General features: G+C 35.6%; 1 pseudogene; it reads right to left on the minus strand.

Moving 5' to 3' along the window:
• Positions 1–774: 774 nt before the first annotated feature.
• LOC144372579 (geminin coiled-coil domain-containing protein 1-like) lies at positions 775–7,907 on the minus strand (annotated as a pseudogene).
• Positions 7,908–9,013: the final 1,106 nt, after the last annotated feature.

The following is a 9,013-nucleotide window of genomic DNA, read 5'->3' on the forward strand; positions in this document are numbered from 1 at the left end:
TAAGATGATGATTTGTTGTGTAATAGTTCCTCAAAAATATCATTTTTGAGTTATGTCAGTTAAAGAAACAATGGCCAGATACCAATGGAAGCAGGTATTGGGACATTCTGAAGTAATAATTCTTTTTAACTTTTGTCATTTTTCAGTGGTATTGCTTATCAGTGGAGTCGCAGCTGTCTTAGAGATGTTTTGCTAAAGCCATCCTGCAACACTTGACTCTTTGAGCTGCTCTGGACATACTGTTACTTATATCCACAATACTTCTTCAGCAGTGGTGATGGGCAGACACTTGATTTTACCCTACCTCTAGCAATTTAAACAACCAGGAGGAAGTAGTTGAAACAACAATAGGGCTCATTCTAAAGGCAATTTTCAGAAATAAAGAAATGTAGAAGAGGGAGAGAAATAAAGACCATACATATTTAAACTACTTGATAAGAGAACAAAAGGTGTTAAACAGGTCATGATAAGCAAAGTATATCTAGTTCTTGAAGAAATCTACAAAAGATTGGAAAACACCTTCTCAAGTACAGGGCAAAGAGAAGAAGTTGATAGCAGACATTGATGTGCAAACTAGTCAAGTTCAGGTGGAGGAAGAGCATATACCTCTCATATGGATTCTTGGAAGCTATTCCATACAAATTTAAGTGGTAGTTGAGAGTAACATTTAAAGTGGCTAAAGATTGTCTGGGCAATAGCTTCTATGCTCCACATAGTCAAGTTCAAGTGCAAGAGAGATCTTTGTAAAAGATTTCCTGGCAGTGCTCTATGATACAAGAGGGGTCACTAAGGCTGTTTAGGGACCCAGGTAAACTTCCAGTCTCCTTCTTCATCTCTACACACAAAGGCTTGTTCCTGGTGGAAAGAATGAGTTTTGACATTACAGTGAGGACTCAGGGATGTGTAAAATGTCATCTCTGTCTTGTTGGGTGACACATCAGCTGGATGATAAGGAAGTGTTTGCACCTCTGTTGGGGGATTTGAAAGTTGAGAAAAGTAGTAGAAGTCTTCCCCATGGCTGGCAATGCTGTGCAAGGGGGTTGTTCTTTCACCTCCATAGTTGATTGGCACATCCTCTCTGTGGACATTTTCATAATCAATGGCATCACTCAGAAAATGGGAGTATGTGCTAGTCACTATTCTGGGATGAGAGGAGAGGGCACTGTAGTTAGCTGATGAGGTGCCATCAATGGTGTTGAGGTCTTTCAATCCAAGTGTTTGTAGCACCCAGGGATCACCATGGGGCCCAGGTGGTTTTTCACAGTTAGCAAACTCACAAGAGAGGTTTCTCTTGGCATTTTTAGGATGGGGGATCTCAGCAGGAGAGTATCCCTGCTCTTTGTGTTTCCTCTTCCCCTTTCTGAATTTTCCACACACTTTGGAGAACTCATCTGATGACAACAATTTCTGAAGAAATGACATTTGAAAATTATACTTACTTTAAATATCTACTAGTTACCCTCATTCTTTAGAAAAATAGGTTAAATTTCTAATATTTTTTCACATACAAGTAAAATGGATTAGATTAGTGTCTGTTACTAAAGTAAAATCCATGATAACATCTTATTTCTTAGGAACCTGAATTCATTTCTTACTCTCAGTTTGAAACTTGAAAAAAGCAGATCATGTCTTGAAGATTTCAAATCAGAGAAGTAATAATTTTTACAAAAATTACAATAAAAGCAATTGTTTATTGAATTATCACTGATAAAATAAACAAATTATTATTTGATATAATTTATGAATAGTTCATCACATGCACTATTTCTTTGGATATAGATACTGTTAAAATCTCCATTAATGAGGAAACTAAGACACAGACATATTTGTGACTTGCTAAGTATCCCTTAGCCTAGAATTAAACCTAAGTTATCTGAATTTAGACAGAACTCTTGTTTAAACACTATACAACATTCCTTATGTTATTTCATTAACTTTCAAAGCAATCCCTTGAAAACAGTTGTTATTTTAAATCTTGGAGAACTGAGGTCAAGAAAGGTAAAGCTAATTAATGTCATTTAATGATTTAATAATGTCTTTTTCAAGGAATGGTGGCTAGAGTTAGAAGCCAATGCTAGCCCTTTATTTATGAAAGCTTACTATACAGTAAAGTAGTCAAATCTAGTATCTTTTCTTCTCTCAACTGTTAGATTCAGTAAAAGCAGCAGACACATAATCAATTTAGATTACATAATATCAAATAATAGTTTCTCTAAGAGTAAAGTAAAAATTGGTCATAGAAGCAAACACATACTAGGAAAAACACAAAACTAAAGAAAAAAGAACACAAAGAGACTATAGGCAAGCTATCTTTGAGTTAGAAATAGCTCATTTAATAGTGTAAGAAAAATGTGAATAAAAAATAATGTAACTGTATATACTGAATTGCTGCTCAAGATACTAAGCTCCAGTTATCATCACAGCATCTTAGATTGAGAGAGATTTTTCACAGATTTTTAGTTTTTGTAGCTGCAGGTAACCAAATTTCTAATTGAGAATGATTTTCCTAAAGCCAGAAAATAATTAAAACAACTGAGTTTTTAAATCTTTAATTTCTACATTAAGAAGATAATTAAAACAACTGAGTTTTTAAATCTCTGATTTCCACCTAACTCTCCGTTTGATCAACCTGTTTCCTCAGCAATCCCTAGCTTTTGATATATAAGAAACTATTTTTGTAATAATGTCTGGATAGAATCTGCAATCTAGATACTTCTAATAAATGATACATAAAAGTTCTAGTGAAAGTCATGTACTTCCTTAAGAAATGTTATCCATTCTACTCATATATCCCATGACCTGGTTGTTAAGTACACTTCTTGCTTTTAGTTAAGAAATTTTACATTAATGGTTTCCTTTCTTAAATCACTGCCCTGACCTTATAAAAAGATTATTACACACCTTGGCCTTTTCTTCAAGACATTTAACCAAAGTAGAATTCAGGTATTATCTGAGATGATTATTCTTTTCATGTAGCCTAGCAAGTTCTTCTTCCATCTGAACCAGAGTATCTTGGAGCTGCAAAAAGCAGACAATGGTGAAGGTCGCTCCACTGTATTGACTTTGTAACATTATAATAATGCCACTGTGCCTCAGCCTTCTTAAACTTGATTATTATTCTGTTTGTTTTATGAACACAATTTCAGGGAGTCCTCGTCCTCCGAGACTGAAATCAACAACCCTCTACCACATGATTGTTCAGTTTTGTGCTCTGAATTTTTCATTCATTACAAAGTATTTGAGGGTATTACATGACTTTTAAAATTTTAACCACAAGGGAGTCAGATAGGTGTAAAGGAAAATGAGCAGCATTCAACTATTTAAATATAGAAAAAAGGTGTTTAGAAAGGTTTACCTGGACTCCTTCCTTGCACATGAAAGAAAGAAAGAAAGAAGAAAGAAAGAAAGAAAGAAAGAAAGAAAGAAAGAAAGAAAGAAAGAAAGAAAGAAAGAAAGAAAGAAAGAAAAGATGGTTGACTTGTGCCACATTCAGATTGATCTGCCTGTTTGTTCAGTAGATCATATTATTTTTGGGGAACAAATAAGAACAAAATATGGAAAATGAAACAATATTTGGATAAAAACCTTTGTCATCATCATTAATTCTCCAGGCAATTATCCATGTTTATCATTTTAAAATACTGACATGATTCCATTTGGTCTTTCCATTAGCCCTCTGAGATATGCCGCATAAATATTCCAATTTCATGGATGAGGAAAAGGTGGATGTGATAGGTCACACAGCTAAAATGTGATATAGTCAGAGCCTGACTTCATATCTTCCTCAAGTGTTATTTGTGTATATGAGTGTGTGTGTATGGGGGGGTTGAGACAGAAAGAGAGAGGAGTTAGATGAACAATATTTCTCTCCCTCCCTCCTTCTTTATTTTCTCTCTCTCTCTCTCTCTCTCTCTCTCTCTCTCTCTCTCTCTCTCTCTCTCAACATATGCTCATTTTAGTTCTAAAGTGAGTTAATGTGAATTTTAAGAAGAAAAAGTAGCAGCATAAACTTAAGGGAGGATGCAAGTGGAGAATAGACTGCAGGATGTATGGCCAGTCTCAATGTTCTAACTATCCACACATACCTGTTTATTTCTGTAGAGCTGTGAGGAAAGCTGAGCTTCTTCCCAGGAACATGAGTCCAGAATAGGAAAACTCGAATTAGAAGATGAATCTATGAGAAAATACAAAATGGATAGCATAGAAAACACACTTTTGACTTATGTGCAATGAACTCACCAAACCATTCCCAAAGTGCAATAGGTTCAGTTACCTTTCTAAAAATAGCTGTTGCTTCCTCACACTAGAACAAAATATTTAAAGCTTTCAGAAGAAGGATGCAAGCTGTGACAGACAAATATTCATACAACCTATGCCAAAGTGGTTAAAGAGGTGGGATTTTTTTTTCTTTTTGGAACTAAGTGGTCATATTCTTCTCTTTGTATGTATATTCTTGTTGGTTAAATTAATAAAGACTCTCTCAGCTGCATCATTAATTCATTCAAATGTTTATTAACCTTTTCCTTCCACTAATGCAATCCCATTATCTTTTTTATAATTTTTATTTTATTTTTCTAAGCTTCAACATTAATAATATAGTGTTTGGCTTGATAATCTAATAACATTTTTGATGCTATTATTTCCTTTTCTGTCTGCCTACCTGTTAAATCTAATGAATAGAATTCAGAATTTGATTTAGTAGCAATGTCTACTTTTAAATAATTTGCACCTTGTTTCTCTGAAGACCATGATAACAAATTGCAAAATTCTACCTTCTCTGTTTTAACTGTTTTCATCTGTATATTTTTTATGCTTTTACAAAGATTTTTTTTTCATATTTGACAGGAAGCTATGCCTGTAAATCCAAAGCATTTGGGCATGCTTAATTGTTTTTTTTTACTTTATTCCGTCTCATTAATACCATTCTGACTCTTTCCCTGTTCTTCTTAAACTGCTGTTACTGAAGAATTTTTTATTAAAATAGAGTAGTGAGTAAGAAAACAGGAATTCAATTTTGTAAACAGTTTGGGTTCATATTTTGGGCATTTTGTCTTTGCTGTTGCTTATAGTGAAAAAGTAAAACTGAACAACTTTATCCATAATATGTAAGTGTGCTTCAACATTTTTAGGTTTTCATTTTTGTGTGCCTTTCCTTAACCTCTGTGTCCACCAAAGGAGCATATGGCAAACTATAGTATAGGTATTTAATTCTAAGATATCTGAAAATTTTTAGAGAAATTTGACTATTTATACAGAAATTCACTTAATTTTATAAAAATGTTCACTAACCTTCAAGTCAAGATTAATACCATTCATAATTTTCCATCAATGTTATACTTCCCTCCCACTTTGAAATCCTATGTGAGTGCTTGTGTGTGTGTATTTGTGTGTGTGTGTGTGTGTGTGTGTAAGAGAATAATTGTTTCTACTTACAAGGTATTGTCTATAGAATCTCCTCTATGAAATAAAAGATGAAGTTATTCATTCTTGTTTCTTTATCATACTTGGGAAATTTTCCTGAATTTCAAAAGAAATGTTATAACTAGTATCTTGACTCCAAAACATTCTACTAGGATGTTGTTTATAAAATATGACCCAGAAAAGTTCTTTCAGTGAGTTTGGAATCTCCAAGTACTATACATTAGAGGGAGAAACACGTGTTGTCCAGCAAGAAAGAGGAATAATCCCATTTTCACTATTTGGCAAGTACAAAATAGCAGAAGTTAAGGTTGTAAAATTCAAGACTCTTTGGACTAACTTAAATTTTTTATAACATCCCTTTTCCAGAGTCCCAGACCATGATGCATTGCAGCCACATTGCTTGAAAAGGGCTCCAGGTCTACCACTAAAGCAGAAGAGCAGAACTTACCCTGTGCCTGTGGTGCTTGTTGGGGCTCACTGTTGTCCAGGAGACCAGCAGCCCAGAAAGAGATCCAAGTCTCCATGGAAAAGTCAACACTAGTTTCTTACGGTGTAGTGAAATACAGGCAATTATAACTCTTGTCTCCTGCAAAATACTGGTCTTGGCAAGGCAGAATGGTGTTCTGTGAAATTCAGTATAAGGAGTTGGGGTGGAGGTGGGTTTCCAAGAAGATTGGGTGATGCAGATGTGGACGGAGAGAAGGGTGGGAGAAACACACAGAAATTACATACAGTTAATCAAGAAACAGTGAAGGTGTTAAATTTAGATCCAGATTAAATTTTGAGTGGTTTAATTATAATAACTAAAAAGGAATCAGCTCCTATGACTTTCCTAACATTTCCTTGAACAACGAATAGACTACTACTGGATGAATCATATTTATATTTTTCTTTGTAATGCCTAGCTCACCAAATAAGCCAGTCAGAACTATCTTAATTATATTTCTATTTCTAATCACCTTGGAAGACAAAGAACCCATTAAAAAGGATGAAAAAGCAGAATATGGCATCTTATAGACTAACCTCTGAATCAATAATTGTCTTATGCTTCCCTTCCTCTTCTCCTCCAAACTAACATTCTGTTGGATCTTATGGGAATCTGAATAGAGATACACACAAACTCATGCTGTGTATAATGTATATGCATATATATATATATATATATATATATATATATAATGTATATATATATAATGTATATATGTGCATATGCATATATATACATACACATACATATAGTTATGTGCATACATAGACATACTTGTATAATATACATACATATAGACATATGCATATATAGACCTAAGTGCATATGTTCTCTCTATCTCTGTTCTATAGATAATTAAATAAACTTTGTTCCTTGTAGGTAATTAAATAAACTTTGCCCCAGCTCCAGTCAGAGGAACGTAACATCACTCCAAGTAAACATCTAAAAGCTGAAAGAGATAAGCAAAGACTGCAAGCTCTAGATATCTCCATTACTAGGGCTCAATGTCCTTGCAAAGTTATCCTGCCACCACTAACTGCCTGACGTGTGTTCTCACTGTGTTCTGATCCAGGGAGTACCTTCCTGCCTGCCACTTCTCAAACCTCAAACATACACTCTTTTCAAATCTCCAAACAAGGATAAGTATGCAGCCTTCCTAGGTTAATTTGTACAACAGTCCATTCCTAATTATTTGTCAATGTTTAATCAGGTAAAAGCCATTTATTCCAGCAGAGCCTAGGTTTAGATAAACTCTGTTTGACTGCTACGAATCTTTTGTTGGCTTGAGTACTTTCTTGGTCATAACATAAACAGAAGAGGGGAAAATGAGTCAATTAAGTCACACTTTGTTAATGTTCCCAGTGAGTTAAGTCTTAGAAAAGAAAAAAAAAAATACACAGTTCAGAAGCAAATGCAGCTTGGGGAGTGCAGACCAAAGAAGTTAAGCCAAAAGTTTATCAAGAGCTATTTTTCTTGTTTTCATTTTAAAAGCATGTTTGCAGACTCCTTCCTTGAGGTTATTATTCGAATCCAAGTTAAACTATTAGGCAATTGACACCTGAGAAGAAAACAAACCCCAAATACTCTTACAGTAGTTCAACTCCAAGTGTTTGCAAATATGTGCATAATCTGGAATAAGAGGAAGAATGAAGAGTAAGTGAAGGTGAATAGGTGAAATTTTGGGGAAATATGAAGAATAAAAATAACAGGGAGAAAGGCAGAAGGAAAGGAAGGGAGGAAGAGAGAGAAGACAGATGATAATAAAAAGAAGACAGGAGAGGATCTATTTTAATTGGTAGGCAAAGAAAGCTTGCTCCAAAAATGGAATAAATTCTCAGTGCAAAGTTTGTTAGCTTTCAGAGCCCCAGGTTTTGCCAGAGGACTAGCAAACGCCAGTTCCTCACTTACCATCTTGCAGTGGAAGAAAGCGCTGAAGAAACTGAGCTCACACTTAACTTTTTCTTAAAGCCAGTGGGAGCTTTAAATGGAATGAAGGGAGGAACTATGAGTTCTAATCTGCGGGGGAGCCGGTGACACTTGGGGCTCCTGGGGAGCGCTGCCCTCTGATTTGGTGGGAGGCTATCAAACAGGTGACGTGAGCTTGCAGACACCATGTGAAGCCAGAGTCACTTGCACTCCAGGGACCATGACAGCAGGATCTGGGACCTGCAGGTCGGGCTCCCTGCCTGCTCTTGGCTACAGGGTATGCTGCGTGGCTTCAAAACCCACGCGCCTATGCACGCTGGCTGTGCACCTGGCGCAGGACGTCAGAGGCTGGAGGTGGCAGCGCAGCCCTGAGGGACCCTAAGGCCAGCGCTTCCTCCTGCACCACATGCGCAGTGGAGCAGGGAGGGGCGGAAAGTCTGCTTGGGCTATGGTGAGGGATGGCAAGGTCTCAAACCTGTATTTCAGGGATGGGGTGGCACTTGTGGAAGCCAGTCCTACAGCCCCAGAGCTAGTATTATGCCTATCTATCTTTTGACCACATGATCACAATTTAATGCCAACTTGTATTATGTTGTAAATTTATTTTAATTAATTTATTTTCCTTATTTGATGGACCTTATTTTGCCCAATTCCGGAAGTGGAGGTGACATTTCAATTCTAGAATATAAATTCCCCAAGAATAGTGATTTCTGATCACTGCTGTTTCCAAAATGCCTGGCACAATTTCTGACACATAATAAATGCTCAGTAAAGATTTGTTTTAAAGAATGAATTAAGCTACACATTTCTGAAATCTAAAGCATCTTTCTCTGTGTAAGCCTAGCCTCACAACTATATTTATATAAAATAAATTCATTAAGAAAAAATAGTGTAAGCATTTAATTTCCTGTCTTTTCTCTTACTTTTGATTCTCACAATTCCTAAAATACTATGCCTACCATAGAAAGAAGAGTAACAACATCTTTGAAACTATTTATCTACAACTAATAGTAGCTTCTCATTTCAATTTATATTCTAATTAGATATAAAATACTTGATGATAGCCATAGGAGAAAGGATACTTATTGTCCTCGTTACATCCACAAAGGAAGGAAGCACTAAGGTTAAGAAAACTCACCAATGTTAACACAATTGGGAAGTGGCAGGCTTTGGATTTGA

Source organism: Ictidomys tridecemlineatus, unplaced genomic scaffold (genome assembly GCF_052094955.1).
Source record: "Ictidomys tridecemlineatus isolate mIctTri1 unplaced genomic scaffold, mIctTri1.hap1 Scaffold_133, whole genome shotgun sequence".
NCBI classification, from domain to species: Eukaryota; Metazoa; Chordata; class Mammalia; order Rodentia; family Sciuridae; genus Ictidomys; species Ictidomys tridecemlineatus.